This window comes from Suncus etruscus, chromosome 7 (assembly GCF_024139225.1).
Source record: "Suncus etruscus isolate mSunEtr1 chromosome 7, mSunEtr1.pri.cur, whole genome shotgun sequence".
Lineage (NCBI taxonomy): Eukaryota > Metazoa > Chordata > Mammalia > Eulipotyphla > Soricidae > Suncus > Suncus etruscus.
Genome location: NC_064854.1, coordinates 96014177 through 96035316, shown reverse-complemented (window position 1 = coordinate 96035316; position 21140 = coordinate 96014177). Strand labels below are relative to the sequence as shown.

General features: G+C 47.3%; 1 non-coding gene across 1 annotated transcript; it reads right to left on the bottom strand.

The window, feature by feature from the left end:
* Positions 1-19701: 19701 nt before the first annotated feature.
* On the bottom strand, positions 19702-19924 carry LOC126014964 (small nucleolar RNA U3). Its single transcript, XR_007497883.1, has one exon. It is a non-coding gene; the product is annotated as a small nucleolar RNA U3 (small nucleolar RNA).
* Between the last annotated feature and the right edge of the window lie 1216 nt (positions 19925-21140).

Here is a 21140-nt window from a genome sequence, read left to right as displayed (position 1 = left end):
ATGTGGTAACTTAGAATTTGAAAAGACTCTGCATATAATGGTTCTAATACACAGATCATACATAGTAAGTTTTAGCCACATAAACTTTTACATTTGCCTGCCATATAAACTTACCTTATATTAATAAGTTTTACATGTACACAGCCAATAATAAAAATAAGGGCATTGTAGCAAATACAATTTACTGTTTCCCCAAGTAAGAAAAATAATCTGACATTTCTTCAGTTACTTTTTTTGGGGGTGGGGGGTCTCACCCAGCAGCACTCAGGGGTTATCTCTGGCTCTAGATGCTCAGAAATCACTTCCTGGCAAGCTCAGGTGACCATATGGGATGCCAGGATTCGAAACCACCGACCTTCTGCATGCAAGGTCAAATGCCTTAATCTCCATGCTATCTCCCGGCCCCTTCAGTTACTTTTGATTTCTAAAAACTTCCGATAGAGTATTTTCCCAAAGATATCTGAGTAATACAATGTGATTCTCAAGGCCAATACCAAACATACCAAATGAGGTGATACTACTGGTCCTTAAAGCACATTATTTAATTGAAATGACCTTTGAAAAATAATTGGTAACTTTTATTTCTAATGTGCATACATACACATATTTTTATATCAGCAATGTTAAATTTATCATATTTCTCAAATATAATATTGGATCAGTTAAAAAAGAAAAAAGAAAAGAAAAGAAAAGAAGAATCTGACTGAACACCAGGGTTAAAGACAGGGCTTCTGGGAGGAGTAACATTGTGGGGTTTGGGGTTTTATGGTTCCGTGGTTGGTGTTTGGTGGACACTGATGGGTCCTTGTCTTTCATCTTGCTCCGAGCCACAGTGATTCAGCCACTGCCAGCCGCAGACTGTGTCCAGGAAAATTGCTTGGAGCTGGTTGTCGCTCCACCAGCTGACAGCTCCACTCCTCTGCTGCTCCCTGGAGAATTCAGCCAAGTGAGAGAGCCAAGGGGCGATTGCTGGATGGCAGCTGGTGGCTGTCTTGTCTGCTGAACCATTATTGTACTGCGCTCCCCAGCAGTGCGTAGCCATGCCAGCTGAGGGCCCAGGAGCCTTCCTGCTCCTGCAGGGGGCCCCTGCGAGGAGCTGAGGCCAGAGCAGGTCCTCTGTCAATTGCCTTCCCTCCCCGGCTGGTGGCAGAGCAGCTGGACACCTCATGGACAAGGTGAGAGGCAGGCTCAGGTCTCCCTCATCAGCCCCTCTGCCCACAAACCTGCCTTCCCTGGGCAATTATGTTTGGCATCTGGCTCATTTCTGGTTATATTCAACCTCCCCGTGCCTGGGTCCCCTGAGACTGCATTGTCCCGAGGATGGCTGTGACCTTCCATGTCAGCAGAAACACTGTGGGGGGAGCAGAAGGGTGCAGCTCTCAGTGAAGTGACAGAGAGAAGCTGGGGCCGGGGCAGGTCTGAATGAGGGAAGGTCTCAGTGTGGAGACTGCGGTGGGGTCCCATGAGTCTGATGGGGTCTGAGCAGGCCTGGACTCACTTTGGAGGCCCCTGCTGTGCTTGTTCCCTTCAGGAGACACAGGAACAGCAGCCCACCTTGGACAGCAGCCCAGAAGAATGTGCTTCTGGGGGACTGAGAGCAGAGGGGGGTGGCGAGGCCCTGGCCTGATTGTTCCCCATAGAGCTGAGTTGGGGCCAGTGGCCTAGTAGCCCCACACTGGAGTCTGGATCCTGGAATCCTGTGTGTTCCTCAGTGGAACAGACACAGAGCACAGGGGCTGCTGTCCTGGCTGTGTCCTCTTGTGTCTGATGCTCCTGCTCGTCCACCCTGGGGCTGGCAGTGCTGGTGACCCTGTCCTGCTCCCCAGGAGCTGTTCTTAGGAGGTGGTACCTTACCACTGCCGGGGGGGCCGTGTGGGCCAATAGAACAAGCCCGGCTAACGGTCACATCTGCCCCAGCGTGCGAGACACATTGACCCAGTTCAACAGGGTGGTGGCCTTGTGTGCTCACCACCTGCCTCGGGGACCTTGAGCCTTTCAGCCCGGGCCCAGGCGAGGGTCCTGGAACACTGGATCCAGGTGGCCAGGGTGGAGTGGGGAGGGGAGCCCCGGTGCTGTCGGTTCCCTTCTTGACCCTCAGGGGGAAGATGGCCTGTGCTTGGGTCCGTGGGTGCTTCCTTAGGGACACAGTAACCTGGGCACCGGTGTCAGTCCCCTGAGTGGGTGGCTCTTCCTTAGGTGCAGCTACCTTGTGTGGCAGGACACACTCCCGTGGGCTGTTTCCTTAATGACCCCTTGGTCCCTGACTGCCCAGATCCTTATAATGGTTATTTTCCTCTGGGGTTTCAAAGGGGTTTCAGACTTTAGGCAGCCCCATGACCCTTTATTCTCTTGCCTCCCAGGAGTGCCAACGCCTCCAGAACTGGGCATCCCACGAGCGCTATCATCCATGCTCTGCAGAGTAGAGACATCAGAGGACTCCAGAGAGCGTGGGGACACGTGGTCCAGGTGAGTGGGATGTGTAGGAGACCCCAGGGTTGAGGCATCTCTGCTCTCTGCCACTGCCCGGCTGCAGACCCCTGGTGGCATGTACTGTCAAGGGGCAAATTGTCTCAGGGTTCCTGGAGCTTTACCATAGTTGACTTGATAGAGTCAGTTTCCTTTGTGTCAGCTGTCATGGAGTCAGAGTGGGGTTTCCTGAGATACTTCACTGAGACATGGGGACCGTCTCTATAGCGACAGACAGAAATCCCTGAGGTACTGGCAGTGCAGGTGGGGAGTTGGAAATCTGGGATGCTCAGACTCAGGAGTACTCAGGTCCCAGAAGAGTTGACTGAGTCATGGGGGGAGGGGAGTTGGGGGGATGGGGGTGGGGTCGAGCTATGTGTCCTGGGCTCAAACCAGAGACTCAAGCATGCAGGTGTGTCTGCCCCATTGAACTCCTCAAATTAGAGATTTGTCCCCAAGGCTCATTCAGAAACACAAGACACTGCACCAGGCTGTTTGTGGCCATTTGTTCCACCTGGAGATCCTGGGAGCAAAGAAGACAGTTCTCAGAGGACATTACTCTTTACTCATCACAGGTGGAGCAAGTGGAGACTGTGGACACTACTCAGCCAGGGGGGGGGGCGCTAGGTCAGAGCAGCCACAGCCTCTCCAGGTCGGTAGAGTTCAGAGGCGGGGTGGAGGTGGGGGATGGAAGAGAGCAGAGAGGGAGGGGGTCTGGGTGCTGGGCCTTTTGGGTTTTCTGGAGGCTTTCCAGTCTCCTCTGTCTGGGCAGGGTGTTCACGTGGTGTGGCAGGGCTGGTGTTGGGGGCATGTGAACAGGAGGCCCTCAGGGACATCTCTGGTGGGGCTGCAGGTTGGGGTGCCTGGGGCGAACTGGTCAGTGTCTGTGTCCTCTTAGCTGGTCCCCCGGGTTGAGGTAGACTGGGGGCAGTTGTGGGAGGGGACTAAGTGTTTCCTTGACTGAGTGCTTCAATCCAGCCAGCAACATCGTCCCAAGATTGTCTCCTGGGTAAGGAACCTTGTGGGTCTGCAGACTAGACCGCAGGCACAGGTGAGGGGCCCTCTGCGAGGGACACCAGGGGCACAGGGCTTCGCTCCCCACAGGGCTCTTCCCTCTCCACCAAGGAGCTCCCTTGCCCTAAGCCTGCCTCCTCCTGTCGCCCCTTTCCCGACTCCCCTGTGAGGGGAGCAGAGGGTGCTTGGAGGGTGTGGGAGGGGTCCCAGGTAAAGTGCTGGATCCCTTGGCAGCCCCCATGGATGGGGTGTCTGAAGCTGTGGGGTGAGCATGGTCATTGTGTGATCCTGAGGGGGCTCCGACTCCCCCCACCCCCAAACATAAGTCTGGGTGGCTGAGGTTAGGTTCTTGGGGTGTCCTGGGGACCTAGAGTCAGGGCCCTTCCTAACCCACACTATGCTACAGGTGTGGTCCCCTTCCTCGTGCCAATCCTCCAGGAACTGGAGCGACTAGATCGAGAAATGGAGGATCTCGAGGTGAGTGAGCCTGGGCCTGGTGGGCTGAGCTGGATGAGGTCCTGTCTCTCTGTCCTTTGGTCTTTTGACACTCGCTGTTGGGGAATAACAGAAAAAGGGCAATCCACTTATGGGGATGGGCAGTAGATCCATCAAGGAGAACTTTGGAGGAGGGTTTGTAGTTCCATCTCAGAGAACGGGCATGCTGATACACTGAGTGAAGGAGGCTTCCTGTGGCAGTTTCCTGCAAGTCCCCTTTGTGCACGTCGCCATGCCCTGCACCCCATTCAGCCTGTCCCTTCTGCCCTTCCTGATGTTCCAGGAGATCACAATCCTTCTGGAGATCATTCTCCTTCAACAAGAGGCGAGGAATTACCAACTGGAGTCCCCCTACCCTTTATCAGCTGGTTCCAGGACCTGGTGTCCATCAGCAATGAGGAAAGGTGAGAACGGAGAGACACACCTGTTTTGGGTCAATGCTAATGGCCCAGTCATAGGGCGAGTCTAGCACTGTGACCATGGCTCCCACAGCCTGTTCACTGCTGGGCATCTATCTGGGCCAGCTGTCCAGCAGTCCTGGGAGGGTTCGTGGTCTTGTGTCTTCTGGTCGCCCATTGCTGCTTCCCTGTCCACAGCTCCCTCCACTCCTGCCAGCTGGATCCCCAGATTGAAAGTGCTGATTAACTCCACCATCCACCTGCAGGAGAGACCCTGCTGGCAAGCCAGAATGCACACTGGTGTTGTCCCCTCCTCCTTTCCTTTGTCCTCTACTTCCTGCCCATCTTTGTCCCCCCAATCCTCTCTGACCCTCCCCTTAATTAGAATAAAGTTAAAAGATCCCTGAAAGCCTCACTTTTTTTTTATTTCCTTTTCTAACATTTAACTACTAGGTTAGGCCCCTTTTCAAATAGTTTCAATGTTCATGGTTTCACTGTGTACAGTTGCTGCAGGCATCTTGCATCTGAGCATCTCTAGTGGGGACGAAAAGTCCTTCACAAAGGAAACGGGTAACACAAGTGGTCGAATATGAAATATGAAATAATTATACCAAACACTGTATGTGAGGTCAATACAGTTCTGGCAGTAGTGCGACAAGTTTTAATTTTTTGAGCAGGAAATTTATAGGAGTAAAATTAGCCAGAGATAAAGAATAATTATAATCACAAAGCATAGTACAACAGTAACAATACCTAAGTTATGGGTGTGACTGTAAAAATACAAAGGAGAAGGTTACAACTCAAGGTAAATTTGCAAACTCACTTTAAATGCAAAATTAAGGATTAGTAGGGAGTAGAAAATATCTAGCAACTTGATCTTCCTGGGCTGGACTCTCTTGTTTTAGAGGTTAAGTAAAGGGAGAAGCCAAATCCCCCAAAAGCGAGTGTCCCTATTTCTAAAGGAGGTCAGTCAATAGTCACTAGCCAGGATCTGCATTCTGGTTACTCGTTTGATTACCAGAAAACTGCAGCTGCAAGGACATATTTGAAAAAGAGAGAAAAAGTATTGTCTTTGCTTTTAGGGCTGGCTATTATTCAGAAAAGGAGTTCTCAAATAAACTTTGGTGCTGTAATTTCTGAGCCAAATTATTTGATAGAGGCCATAATTTTGCCTGATATTAACAAAGGAGAGTAGCCAAATACTGACTGAAAATGTAATGTCAAGCATCTCTTTGGAAATTCCTCAACCATCGACACGGGGGGAAAAGGTTTCTACAGCGGGCCTTTTGAGGAACCCCATGGGGGTTAAATTAGTTCTACCCACCTGGAAAATTTGAGGATACATCTGGTAAGCTGAGCCCCCCTAAAAGCTTAGGTATACCCTGGCACACAGTGGCATTATTTCATTTTCGAGTATATCGGCTCCACTGTAGAAATCAGTGAGGGGAAATGGCCCTGGTTAGAGGTTGGGGCATTCTCCTTGGACATTTTTTCTGACAAACCAATTTTTCATTCTACATAGAAGATGATGGAGAACTGTGTGCCACTTTTGGAGTCTCCTGTACTTAGAACCCTAGCCTGAGAACCCTAAAACAACCAATTTAATTCTGGATGCCACTGGATGTAATCAGTCCTGTTTTGGAAGTTGTGTGATTGGAACCTGGCAGTTTCTTTAACTGGCACTCAGTCATTTCGACTCAGTCAAAATGATCCCCACTAGAAAGAGGTGGGAATCCTGACAAGCACCACAACCAAGTCATAAGTGATCACCAGGGCCAGGAATTGCCATTCAGGAAGAGCTAGTTTTCTAGGTCACAGCCAAAGAGGCACTGGGAGGGGACCATTCAGGGATGTCAGATATCCTTGGGGTGATCGAAGATATGGAGTTAGACAATGGTAATTGTTGGGGTGCAGGGATCAGTCCCCCTCTCTCGAGCGGTGTCTCGAGCTTTTCAAGGAGAGTCGGAAGCCATGCAAATTGGCAAAGGGTGATTTATTTTTCTGGTGCCAGGGTGACACCAGGGTCAGTGTCCAGGGATGAACCCCAGAGCAAAGACCCCAAACCATTACTTAAGCAGTGTTTTTATAGAACACTGTTCCAAAGGGACAGCACATGTCACGGAAGTACTATTCTATTTGTTACATTTACTTTGGAATACAGCACAACTGAGTGAAAAGGAAGAGATATTTAGCAAACAAAGAAACAATCCTTAAACCCTAACAGACCACCACTAAAAGTTACACAAAGAGACAATTGCTAAAGCTTAACAGACCACCACTAAAAGTTTTGCAAGCAAAGATAACAGGTCCTGGCTTGGGGGGTCCATATGCGATGCCAGGGGATCAAACAGTGATCCTTCCTCAGACCGCTGCATGTAAGGCAAATGCCATAACGCTGTGCCACTTCTCTGGCCCTTGTTTTTATTTTTTTTATGCTGCATAACTGGAGGCATCTGATGCTCCATGTTGGTGACATAACTTCACAACACTATTCTCAGCTTTTATGTACCTGTAATAACTAATAATTAAGTATATCTAACATTCCGACAGTTTGAAGAAAACGCTCAGTGAATAATAAACAAATCAAAATCTGCATGTTAACCTACAGTGTAAAATAATGAAGCACTTGAGCTTTAGACTGTTAGAAAGTTATTGATATTTTAGGGTTGCATTTTAATGAGAGTTGTTTTTTCCGGTGAAGAGTAATATATAACCTTTTTTAATTAAAATATAATTGGACAATGGTGTGAGAGCAGTGGCGCAAGCAGTAAGTCTGTCTTGCGCGTGCTAGCCTAGGATGGACCGTAGTTCGATCCCCCAGCATTCCATATGGTTCCCCCAAGTAAGGAGCGATTTCTGAATGCATAGTCAGGAGTAACCCTGAGTGTCACTAGATATGGCCTCCAAACCAAAAATATACATAAATAATTTGACTTTCTAGAATTTGAAAAGATAGACTAAGCTACAAAGGTAGCTAAAAAAAGAAAAAGTCATGCTTTGTATGTGGGCCCCAACTTGAATGTCTTGCTTTCTATAGCCATGCAAACATTGAGTTTAGAGTTCCTAGAAAGAGGGTGCATTCCACAACTGGTATTTATCGTTTAAAATTTTTCAAATGTCGTCCACATGGGGAACACAGGGATTATAGCACTTGTTTTGCACGTCAATAAATTCTGTTCAGATCACACAAATTTCATTTTCCCCTGAGCACTGCCAGGAGTATTCCCCATGTAGGATTTTGGGAGTTGCTCACACCTCTCACCTATATGTCCCAATTAATATTACAATTTTGAATAGAGACTTTACCAAACAAGATACATGAATGATCATTAATGAAAAATGAACACAATACTATATTCTTCAACAGGGTAGAAGAAATTGATCCACTATAAGATCTGAACCTTTATGTTTTAAAATATAACATTTACAATTGGTTTACCATTCTGCGTCCCATCAGGAACACCATAGCACCATTCTTCCTTACTTCATTGTGGAATATAGATGTCGTCATCAAGCAGGGGGTTAGATACAAAACTATCAAATTTTTACATAAAGTACATTTTTTAGGCCAAAGAGAACAGTATTAAAAAATGAAAACCCAAAATCTTTAGTAATGTTTTCTCCCCATGAAACTGAACAGTTCATTTTTTTGTTTGTTTTTGTTTTTCCTTTTGTTGTTTTTTTTTTTTTGAGCCACACCCTGTACACTCAGAGGTTACTCCTGGCTATGTTCTCAGAAATCACTCCTAGATTGGGAGACCATCTGGGACGCCGGGGGATCAAACTGCGGTCCGTCCTAGGCTAGCATTGGAAAGGCAGACACCTTACCATTCTGTGCTACCTCTCCGGCCCCTACACAGTTTATATTTTAAGACTTCTCATTTCCCAGGAGATTGAGAAGGACCTCCAGAGAGTAGTAGGGATGCTTCTTGTGTCTGTCCAACCATCCATCCTTCTCATCTTCTTTCCTTCTTCTTTCCTTCCTTCCTTCCTTCCTTCCTTCCTTCCTTCCTTCCTTCCTTCCTTCCTTCCTTCCTTCCTTCCTTCCTTCCTTCCTTCCTTCCTTCCTTCCTTTATTTTTCCTTTCTTCTTCCTTCCTTCTAATTATCTTTCTTTTTTCCATTTTTCTTTCCTTCCTTCCTTCCTTTTCTACTTTCTTTCCCTCCTTTTCCCTTTTTTCCTTCTTTTATTCTTTGTTTTATACTTCTGTCCTTCCTTTTTCATTTCTTCCTCCCTTATATCCTTCCTTTTTCATTCCTTCCTTACTACTTTGCTTCTTTATTCTTACTTGGTTCTTTCCTTCTATTATCCTTCCTTCCTTCAAGCATGCATTCCGTCCTCCCTCCCACTTTCACTTCCTTTCTTCCTTCATGTCTTTCTTCTTTTCTTCTTCCTTCCACCATTCCTTTTTTCCTTTTTTCTTTCTTTCCTCCCTTTATACTTTTTCTTTCCCTCCTTTTTCCTTTCTTCTTTCCTTCTTTAGTCCTCCTGTTATACTTCTGTCCTTCCTTTTTTATTTCTTCCTCCCTTATATCCTTCCTTTTTCATTTCTTCCTTCCTTAGTACTTTGCTTCTTCATTCTTACTGTGTTCTTTCCTACTATTCTCCTTCCTTCCTTACTTTATGCATTTCTTCCTTCATTCCTTCATGTATTCCTTCATGCATTCCTTCATGTATTCCTTCATGCATTCCTTCCTGTCTCCCTCTCTCACATTCTTCCTTTCTTCCTTTCTTCCTTCTTTCCTCCCTCCCTCTTTTACATTCTTCCTTTCTTCCTTCCAACATCCCTCCCAACATTAAGTGTTCTTTATAATAATTATTGAATGTTCACAATAAAATTAAGAAAAACATCTGGAGTGGAAAGTCTTACAGTGAAGGGCTTAAGGAGGAGGATCCTCGGCTTGATTCCTGGGAAAGAGAATTCATGAACTGAGGAGAGAGGTGACTTCAAACTGTCAGTAATCCCTACATGAGGAATGCATGGCTCATCCAGAGTTACTTCTATAGGCCCCAAATCCAATGCATTCCATCAATACCTCCCAATGTGGAAGCAAAATGTCTCCTTGTTGGGTTGCAGGGGTAACAAGGGTTAAGGTGCTTTTCTTACATGTACCTAGTTTGGTCCCTAGCACCATGTAGTTTACTATTTGATTGCTGTGTGCAGCCAGGAAGCCCATGAGCAATGATTCAAAGGAAAGTAAAAACACCACCTAGGTTGAGCACATTTCATTCTTTTTCTAAGTTGGTTACTGCCAGTGCTGGTGAGAGGCAGGAGTGGTCTGTTCAAGAAAAAAGGTGCTTTCTCTCTGGGGACTCTCCTCTCCTCCACGCTTGGCATTGGCATTCCAAATTCCCCCATGTTGGGGAGAGCATGGTGGCTGAAGAGCAGCTCTCATGCCTACCCAGTCACGTAACACATAGGACACAAGGATTTGCTGCTGGCAGTTGAGAGTAAGCAGAGAGAGAAGGGGGAGAGAGAGCCTGGGAGTACTGCTAGGGCAGGAGCAAGAAGTCAGAAGAAGGGAGGAGAGTAGAAGGAATAGCATAGGAAGTGTTTTGGAAAGGACAGAAAAGGAGAGGGCCACAGGTTCAGGGGTCAGGCCCTTCCTTAATATCCTCACATGCTGCAATCTCAGTCCACCAACAGGCACCGCAGGCCTTCAGCCCTGCTCTGTTTTGTTTTTTTTTTTCTACTAGTATTCTCTGTCTTCACAGACATCCTTTGTGTTTTCACAGGCATGTTTAGGTTGCAAGGTTCTAATGTGCCCCATTTCTGCAGGGCACAATCAGGAGAGAGAAATCCTGTTTTGAACCAGAAGGGCTCTCTGCCTAGGGATGTTTGCAGAGGGTGGGGCCACCAGAGTACCCTCAGACTGCATGAAATTGGGCCTCCTCAGAAATCATTCTGAGGCAGTGGGCTGAGGCTACTGTGGCCAGTAGCTGGGTACCAGTGGCCCACAGGCCTCTAAGACCAAGAGCGAAGACTTTGCTGGTCAAGGATCTTCTGGTCACATAAGTGACACTGTTTCCTTTCTGTTGGGGAACAAAAAGAATCAGTAGTGTTGCCTTAAATTAATTATTTAATGAGCCCTCGAGTTGGAGTCGGGATGGTGAGGCCTTTCTGGGCTCGACCTGGCTCCCACAGCTCATATGGCCTGTTAAGTCTGAAGGTTGCAGTGTGATGGTGGAGAGATTCACAAGGCAGACAGATGAAGTTCCAGAAGTCACCAGCTTTATTTCACAGTTCCTACACCATGCACACCTCCTCAGCATGGCCTCTTCTTTTTTTTTTGGGGGGGGGGTTTGGGGGGTCACACCTGGCAGTGCTCAGGGGTTATTCCTGGCTCCAGGCACAGAAATTGCTCCTGGCAGGCCCGGGGGACCATGTGGGGTCTTCACTTGAAGTGAGAAAGAAGCTCAGGAGATGTTTTCCTGTTGCTTCCCGGTGTTCAGAGGCTCTGGGGTGAGGAGAGACCGGAGTGAGAGACATCGCTGTCCCTGCAGAAGGCGAGGAAGGCCTCCTCCTTGCCCACATGGCGGCTTACAGGATAGGAGTGACCCAAAGGTAATCTGCGGCCATCAGGCCATCAGTTCTGTCCAGGTCACAGCTGATGCCTCCTTAGTGGGCTCCTAGTTGTGCACTGCGAGAGTCTGTAGTCACGTTGTATGTGAGTGTAGATAATGTGTGAGTGTGATCATGTGTATGTGTGATTAGATGTGTGAGTTTATGTGTGTGTATGTAGGATGGTTTTGTGTATGTGTTCATTTTTAAAAGTATGATGAATGAATTTTAGTGTGTGAGTGTGAATGTAAGTATGAGGTACCTAGGGGGTTAGATGAAGGCGATGTGATGTTTTGACAGAGAAAAGCAGATTGCCTGTTGTGAGCTGGTGTGTGCCACAGCCTCCTGTTGACAAACACAAGCTCTTAAAGGGGGACACTTTAAGGGGAGCAGACCAAGCTCCCCTAATCCTTGATGGGTGGTGACTGTGCTGTGTTGTAGCTCTCAGCTCAGGACATCATTGAGGAGCTGTTGGTTGGATTCAGCTATTCTACCTCCCAGGACATGGTGCAGGGCCCGCATAGCTCCATCAACATGCAGTGTGCGGCTCAGGTAAGAAAGGGAAGGGGGGCTCCACACTCAGGTGTAGGTGGATGCAGAACCCAGATCGCAGCCTGAGGCAGCTCCTCCAACTCATTCATAATTTTCCTAAGGTGTGTCCCACATATCCAGTTTCAGAGTCATTAGAGCCCCAGGACTCCTACCATGGCAGGGTCAGCTAAATTTTGTTCCCCCCATTTCCAGAAAGAGGAGATTGACCTTTATGCGGAGTGCACTTTCCCCTGATCATAGTGGATGTCTGATGCACTGCTCTGATGATGGTCCTCATAGTCTTAGAGACTCAGGGCAGTAGATAGCTGCCCTTGCTATGTCTCTATGCATGATAAAGCTCAGTGAATGGGGTTTATAGATATAGAAAGGCTACGGGATGCCACTGTGACAGATTCTGTCAACTGTCCTCTCTCAGGGCCCACCCACAGGAAGGAGTTCCACAGGCAGGAGCTGTGGCACGATGTGTCCTCGGACCCATCAAAAACCCTGGGAACAGTGTTGAAATTTTTCAGTGCTGGGTGCTCTGGGAGCATTTGCTCAGGCTGCTAGATCTCCTGTAGCCTACTAGATGTGTTGATTCTGAGGCTCCCCAGCATAGGGCCAGAGATGCGTGAAGGCCCTGGATTTCTCCTGGTCAGCATACACCGTCTGTAGCTCTTCCTGCAGGACAGCATCAGCAGAGATCTGGGTTCCACATTCCAACACTTCTGATACTCTCGAGAGCTGACTATCCAAAGTACCCCTTGTCCTTGGGCAGAGCAAAAGCAAGGAAAAGACGAGGGGCTCCCAGAAGTTTTTCTGATGATCAGGAGCCAAACCTGAAGAGCTGCCAATTTTCCCTCAGCAAGGGAAATATTTACAGGGACTCTCGTTTATACTTGTCCTAGCTAGCTAGCTAGCATCCTCAAAGCTCCTCACCTGAAATAGTTCATTTCCTCGGTCAATTGGATATTATGCCCCAAATCCAATGGTACTTCTCAGCCTTATCCATTGATGTGGGTACTCATGCTTCTACTTTAGCAGAACCACCTGAGGGGATGGAATTCCTGTCTCTGAGCTCCAGACCCTCATTTCTTAGTGGCCATGAAAAATTACTAATTCTCTTTCTTCCCTGTTCACCAGCATGGGAGCCCTGAGTTCTCCTTGTCTTTGGAAGAGGCCTGCGAGATGCGGACCCTCAGGGCAGGAGCTCAAGAGATGCTTCAGGTCTCACTGGTGCCAGCCTTCCCGTGGAGAACCTTCTCTATCACCATCTTCTTTACTGCTGGCCTGGAGCCCCCCTGCTCCCGCAGATCCTGGAGAACATGTTCTGGTAAGAACTGCCCCTCGAGAACCTTGGACATTATTTTGCTGCTGCCCTGTGTGTTCTCACGAGGTTAAGATCTGGCTCTTCAGAACACCTTAGTGGCTTGCAGGATGGTTCGTGCAAGGTCTTGTGAGAGAACATGGGATGAGCCATGACAAAGACTTGCTCAGGCCTGGCCTAGCTCAAAATTGCTTCTTATTCGTTATTGCCCACTATGCAACTCAAAGCTCCGGGGTCCAGTGAGTCCTTAAATACATATGGGAAGGTATTCCCCCTACCCCCTACCATTTCAGAGGACTTTTGTTCTCCCATCCACCTGTTTTTCATTTCTGGCTTTGCTGTTAGCCAGTTAGCTCTCTTGAGGACACAGAGGCATCCAGCTCACTGGCACTTGAAAAGATAGGTTTATGGTGGTTTTCTCTCTTGACACTATCAAATCAGCACCTAGTTCATGAAGCATGTTCTATGTACAATATTGTAGCTGCAGAGATCAGAGTGACTCATAAGGACTCAGCCTAGCCATGTCTGTCAAACATGTATCTCTGTGCTGGCCTCCTCTAGGTCTGGAGGCCTCTTCCCATCTACGGAGAATGTTCTAACTCAGGTCCTGCTGACAAAGATCATTTTTCCTACCACCGCTTCCCAGAGGGAGGGCAGGAACCAGAGCAGATTCTGAATTTGGGGCAGTGATCCCACACTTCCTTTCCCAGTCACTCTGCCTAGCTCAGCTACCTCTGTTCTGATGAGCACCCTTTCTGGAGCAGCAGTTAGCCGAGCAGCTGTCCAAAATGCCTTGCCACACCAGGCTGAGACCACCTGGGGAGAGTCATTCTCATGACATAGGGCAGGAGAGGGCAATGGTCTATTGGACCTGCTAAGTGATCATCATGCTGCCACCTGGGGCCCAGGTGAAAAGGTGAGGCATATTCCCCGGATCTGAATCTCCTCCTCTCTCTGTCTCTCTCTCCCCAGAGCCCTCTCTCCCTGCTCAGGGGGACTGGCTTGAGCCCTGTGCTCAGGCTCTCTGCAGATACTCGAGGAATTTTGTGGTGGGCTGCATTCGTATTGATCCCTGTAATTCTGGCATCAAAGTGCCCATTAGAAAAGAAGATCTGACTGAACACCAGGGTAAAGGACAGGGCTTCTCGAGGAGTAACATTGTGGGTTTGGGGTTTTATGGTTCCTGGTTGGTGTTTGGTGGACACTGATGGATCCTTGTCTTCATCTTGCTCCAGCCACAGTGAGTCAGCCACTGCCAGCCGCAGACTGTGTCCAGGAACCAAGCTTGGAACTGGTTGTCGCTCCACCAGCTGCAGCTCCACTCTCTGTAGCACTGGAGTATTCAGCCCGAGTGAGAGAGCCAAGGGCATTGCTGGAGGCAGCTGTGGCTGTCTTGTCTGATGAACATTATTGTACTGCTCCCAGCAGTGTGAGCCAGCCAGCTGAGGGCCCAGAGCCTTTCTGCTCCTGCAGGGGCCCCTGCGAGGACCTGAGGCTAGAGCAGGTCTCTGTCATTGCCTTCCCTCCCCGGCTGGTGGCAGAGCAGCTGACACTCATGGACAAGGTGAGAGGCAGGCTCAGGTCTCCCTCATCAGGCCCCTCTGCCCAAACCTGCCTTCCCTGGGCAATTCCTTTGGCATCTGGCTCATCCCTGGGTCATATTCAACCTCCCTGTGCCTGGGTCCCTGAGACTGCATTGTCCTCGAGGATGCTGTGACCTTCCATGTCAGCAGAAACACTGTGGGGGGAGAGAGGGGGGGGCAGAAGGGTGCAGCTCAGTGAAGTGAGCAGAGAGAAGCTGGGCCTGGGCCGGTCTGAATGAGGGAAGGTCTCAGTGTGGAGACTGCTGGGGGTCCCATGAGTCTGATGGGGTCTGAGCAGCCTGGACTCACTTTGGAGGCCCCTGCTGAGCTTCCCTTCAGGGAGACACAGGAACAGCAGCCCACCTTGGACAGTAGCCCAGAAGAATGTGCTTCTGAGGGACTGAGAGCAGAGGGGGTGGGGGAGGCCCTGGCCTGATTGTTCAAAATAGCTGAGCCAGTGCTGGAAAATTTAGCAGAGGTCATAGAATGGCCACAGCTCCCTGCTGTTGAGTGCATCTCATGCGTGGAGGGCGGGGATCTTAGCCACATCTGCAGTCTTCCATGTCCTATAGATGTGTCTTCTTCTGGGATGCTTCTCTTGGTGATCACTAGAAAGGGCAATGTGCCTGCATCAGGAAAGCCCCAGATGCTCTCCCCTTGTTTTATTTCTTTTCTTTTTCCTGTCATACTCAGCAGAGCATGTGTTTTATTTTTTTATTGGGGGTTGTTGGGGGCCATACTATGCATTCTCACTACTGGCTCTGCATTACAGGGTATCATCTCCTGAAAGTGTTCAGGATTCCCTAGGATCAACCAGTCAGCCACATGCAAAGCAAATGTGTACCCCACTCTGCTCTCTCTCTCTGCTACTTGAGAGGAGTGAATCATGTGAGCCAGAGGCCAGCCTCATGGGCTGAGTGCAGGAGGGAGCCCCGGGTTCAGAAAAGCATGCCCCCTCCCAACCAAGCACAGAGCCAGGTGTAGCTTGCAGGGTATGCCCCAAAATACCTAAAATATAAGACCTGATCACAGACAAGGCCACATAGGAGCAAGGGTTGAAAGCCATGTCAAGATCTTCTTTGGAAATGCCGAGGGAAACACACAGGTCATGAAATGAACTTTAGCCAGGAAGCCCCCAGCACCAAGGACAGACAGGCCAAAATACCTGTCCAAATTGCTGAGGTCGTCCCAGTCCCACGCTCTACAGAAGGCCACTCCTGATTTCTCTAGAGTCCATTTCAGGTCTTGGATTGTCTTGAGGAGGTCCATGTTGGTAGAACTCCAGAACTTGATCTGATTTGTTCTAGAAAGAGAAGCAGACAGGCAGTCAGAGGTACCAAGCCCAAGAGAGATTGTAGAGTGTGAGGCAGAGGAGTGGAGAGTATAATAGGGAGCCAGAGACAGATAGATTGAGACAGAGAGATAGAACTACAGACAGAGGCACACAATCACACGAACACGGGCAGACAAGCATGCAGGCAGGCATGCAGACAAACAGCACTCCACAGGCTCTGTGCTGCTAGGTTCCACCGTCTGTCTGCCTGCCTGCCTGTCGGTTTGACTGTATTTCTGTATGCCTGTCTGTCTGTGTGTGTCTCTCTGCCTTTATCTTGCTGTCTTAGGCTCTCTCTAAACTCATATTTCCTTTACCTCTCACACTAGCTCAGGCTATCAGTCTCTCTGTCTCGATGTATTATCTGTTTCTCTGTCTTGATCTTTCTGTTTCTGGCATCATAGGGACACTCTAGGCTTCTCTGACATGCACTCGAAGCATATGATCTATGTCTCTGCCTGCCTGCCTGTCTGTGTGTGTCTGCTGTCTTTGTCTGTCTCATCTATCTTTCTCTGTCTCTTCCACTATGGTTTCTCTGTATAGTCCATAGACTCTCGGTGCCTCCGGACCTCTGCCTGTCTATATATCAGTCTGTCTGCCTTTCTCTGTGTATTTGTCTGAGCCTGTAGGTCTATCTCAAAATGTAAAAGAGAGCCAGTGACAGATAGATTAAGATAAAGCATCAGACAGAAACACACACACACACACACACACACACACACACACTCACACACTCACAGACACACGACGGAGAGGCTGACAGTCATTCAGTCAGTGAGGCAGAATTATGCCTGAGCCAGAAAATCAGTCTGAGGAGTGCGAGGCAGAGAATCCTAGAGTTAGGAGGGATCAGTGACAGATCGAAACTGACAGACAGCCTGACATAGAGCCCGAGCCAGGGTGCTAGACAAAAGAACTGAGAGTGTAAGAGCAGGTTCGAGAAAGCAAGATATAGACAGAAAGCTTGTGGAGTTCTATACAGAGAAAAGGACAGCGTAAAAAAGAGCCAGAAACTGTGTATGGAGACAGACAGACAGGTAAGCAGATGGACAGGCAGGCAGAGATACCTAGCTAGAGAGAGCCTATGCCATGCTAGGCAGTGAAAGAGATAGTGAAAGAGAGAGTCAGAGATAGACATACAGACAGGCTGACAGGCAGGCAGGAAGGCAGACAGGCAGACATGCAAGCATGTAAGTAGGAAGACAGAGTGTCTAAGCAATAGAGAACCTGTAGATTGTGATGCAGTATATAGGATAGTGTAAGATAGATTGTGATGCAGTGTATAGGACAGTGTAAGAGAGAGTCAGAGACAGATGGAGACAGACAGAAATACAGAAAGGCAGGCATGCAGTCAGGCAAGCAGACAGAGACACACAGAGTGCCTGAGCCATAGAGAACCTGTTGAGTATGAAGCAGAGGAGTGGAGAGAGTAATAGGGAGTCAGAGACAGATAGATCAAGACAGACAGACAGATAGATAGATAGATAGATAGATAGATAGATAGATAGATAGATAGATAGATAGATAGATCGGCAGACAGAGACACAGACACACAGAAACCGGCAGGAAAGCAGGCATTCACAGGCAGACAGACAGCACTCCACAGGCCCTTTGCGCCTAGACCTTAGGTACTTCCATCTGCCTGCCTGCCTTCCTGACTATATATGTGTGTGTGTGTGTGTGTGTGTGTGTGTGTGTGTGTGTGTGTGTCTGTCTGTCTGTCTGTCTTTTCTTTTGTCTGTCTCTTCCTTTATCTTGCTGTCTCAGGTTCTCTCTACACTCTCATTTTCTCTGCCTCACACCCTGGTTCAAGTTCTCTGTCAGTCTCTGTCTCACTGTTAGTCTGTGTTTTGTCTCTCTGTCTTTGTGATACCATAGGACACTCTAGGCTTCTCTGCCCTGCACTCCAAGGTCTCTTTCTCTGGCACAGGAATAGGTCTGTCTGACTGCCTGCACCTGTGTACGTGAGTGGGGTGTGTGTGTGTGTGTGTGTGTGTGTGTGTGTGTGTGTGTGTGTGTGTGTGTATTTCTGTCTCGATTTATCTGTCTCTGACTTTTATCTTGCGGATTTATCTGTTTAGCATTCCACAGACTCTCTGCGACTCAGAACCTCTGCCTGCCTGTATATCTGTCTTCCTGCATGCCTGCCTGCTTGCCTGTCTCTATATGTCTCTCTGAGTCTCTAGGTCTATCTCAGCATGTAAAAGGGAGTCAGAGACAGAACGAATCAGAGGCACAGCCAGCAGATATACACACAGAGAGAGACAGACACACAACAGACAGGCAGGCATGCAGGCAGGCAGACAGTCAGAAAGGCAGATTTATGGTTAAGCCAAAGAGAAAGTCAGTGGAGTGCTTGGCAGAGAAGCTGAGAGTGTAAGAGGGAGCCAGTGACAGATCGAGATAAAGAAGCAGAGAGACAGACAGACTGACATAAAGCCCAAGTCAGAGTGTGATCTTTCTGTCTTGCCACCCTTTACACTCTTGGCTTCTCTGCCTCTTAATCCACAGGCTCTGTCTGTCTGGGGCACTCTGTTGTTCTGACTGTGTCTGTCTTTCTGTCTCGAGCTATCTTTCTTTGCCTGTTTGTCACTCTCTAAGGCACTGTTAAATGTGTATACATTTTATAACAGAAATTTAATCATGAGCTATTTTAAACCTTGGTGCTTAAGTTACTATGAAATACACAAAGATTCATTGTTTTAGATATCTGTTGCTCTCGATTTTCTTCTTCTGTGGGTACAAAATTCTTCGAGATTAATTGGATAGACAAAGAAGTGTAATCCACCATATTTTTGCCCTCTATTTACCTAGTAGAAAGTAAATTTCTGTGATTCTTTAATCTGTTTAGAGACTATTAATTTATGAGACTATAAAAAAGGTTGCAGAAGAATAGTTTGTGCCTTTTATAGTATATGTTCATATATGTACAAATATAAAGAACATATGTTCTGGAATATATCTGTTAGACCTCATGAATATCTGATGACCTATGATTTCTGTACTGTATCATCCAGAGGAAGACTGAAGTTTCTTTTGACTCAATCATTGTTTCCCCCCACTGTCTAGAACAGCTAGGAATTTCAGAAAAAATTAAAATATTGATGGGTCTCCCAACTTTGTTGAAATAAAGTTTACTATTATTCAGATGAATTGCAGGCATGGGTAGCTGGTTACATGTATAAATGAGAAAAAGTGGAAAACACCGACTATTATGCTCCAGGGACCATGTTTTCTCTAGAAGACAGCTAGCAGAAAAATACCTCCATTCCTTGATGGTTGTGTTCACAGGCTAATTTTTATTGAATTCCTATCATGCCCACAAATACAAAGTGTGTGGAATCATTTGGAATATAGAAAGGTGATCACAATGAAGGTAAAAAGTTCTAGAAGGCAGTACAAATTTTAAAAATGTCGTTTTTTCAGAGTTTCAGGATATATTTTGTATATAACCAACGTGGCGTAATCATCAGCACCCTAAGGTACCTGAAGCATCACCAGATGTAGACTTAGAAGTCTCTAATTTCCTTTTCCAGAGCTCCAGGAGTAGGCACCCTCTTTGAACTCTGTGTCCAGATCTCAGACCTCTTGAGAGGTCTGAGCTAATCAATGAGCTAATTGATAAACTGTCATAAAAAAAAAAAACCAACAGTTATGAGTCAAAAATGGAAGGAAATGTGCTGGAGTGACAGTACAGTAGGTAGGGTATTTGCCTGGCATATTTCCAACTTGGTTTGAGCCCTGGCTTCACAAATGGTCCTCCCAAGCACTGTCATGTGTACAGAGACATCGGAACTCCTGAGCAATGCCAGGTGTGCCCAAAATAAAACATTAAAAAAATTGAAAAATAGGTCGAAGGATATAACTAGAACTGTGTATGACCATAGGATGTGGTTCATGTCGAAAGGATGTGCCTGCCCTTCAGGTTGGACTGTGATTATTATCCCTTGCACTCCACCAACACAGGCTCATTTTTATTATTTTTTATTTTTTCCACTCAGATTACATACACCCTTTCACTCACACCAACTCAAACACATTATGAATGATCATCAATGGCAGAAAGTAGCTTGCAAAGGCATCACTTCAAGCCGATTTCACACTCACAAAAGTTGTTGTGTCTCATCATCGTGGCTTCCATTGCAACAACAATGGAAGAGGGAGGAATTAAACTAGAAATATTTTTTTGTGCAGAGAGGGTTTTAGTCCATTCCCAGTGGTACTCAAATGCTCATGGCTCTGTGCTCAGGAGTGACTCCTGATGGTGTTCAGGGGTCTATATGCATGGCTAGAGATAGAACCAGCAAATACCTTAACCCCTATACTATCCTATCTTTACCCTAGGATATATGTTAAAGTGAAAAAGAAAAGCTTTCAGGTTGGGTGTAGCCAGTGCAAAAACCACAGACGGAATCTTTGCTGCTGTACACAAGTGTTGTAAGATCTTGGGAATATGTGTTTTGGGGAAAACTGCACCATCCTAAGACGGTGCACCATTATGAACTGTCCTCAAGATATGGATATCTTTGAGAAAGAGGACCGTTCTCAGGAGCCTGGAAAGGCCTCATGATGCAGCATTCCAGGCTCAGAGCTGGAGGATTCTTTAGAGAAGAGGTGAGGAGAGTCTCCAGCATTGCAACAAGCCAAGTGGAGATCAAATGATCATCCTCCTCCCAAGCACTTCTTGGCATACTACCCTAGCAAAGGATTGGGGAAATACAATTTTGGGAAATTGTATGAAAAGTTTACTTTTCATACACATATGTTTGACTGGAGCACATAATGCCCTTGGAGGTCATTTTCATGTGTTGCCTCACGCAATGTGCCATCTTCACATATGAACTTTCATACGTATGCTAGTACTGAGATGCTATTGGACTCTCTAAACCCAGGAGATGCTCATGTTCTCTCCTTACATCTCATATTCATCAGTCCATTTATTATCCTTCATTACTCATCACCTACTGAAATTCTTTTCTGACAATAAAAGGCAATGCCCCGGTAGGGTCCAGGTTTCCTTTCCTTAAAGAATAAGGCTCACACCAGACCCTTATCATGTCTAGGTTTCTGCAATCATTCTGGGGTGGAAGAGCTGGATAGAAAGCTGCATATTCCTTCCCCAGGCTGCAATATTTCTCTCTCCCTCCCACTTTGTGTAACTCATCTAGCAACATCCACCTGAATCAGGAGGATCAATGACATAGTGACAAGGCTCCAATGATATGAAGAAAGTGTGTTACAGGAGAACCCAAAGTTGTTATCAGCAATTAATGGCGTGTCCTGTATTATTGGGGGGCAGAGGAGTCACAGATGATGGTTCCCAGGGTTTTATTCTGGCTCTGCATTCAGGGATCACTCCTGCTGGGATCAGAAGCCCTCATGGAGTCCCAGGGGTCAAACTCAGTTTGACCGTGTGCAAAGTATCCCACTG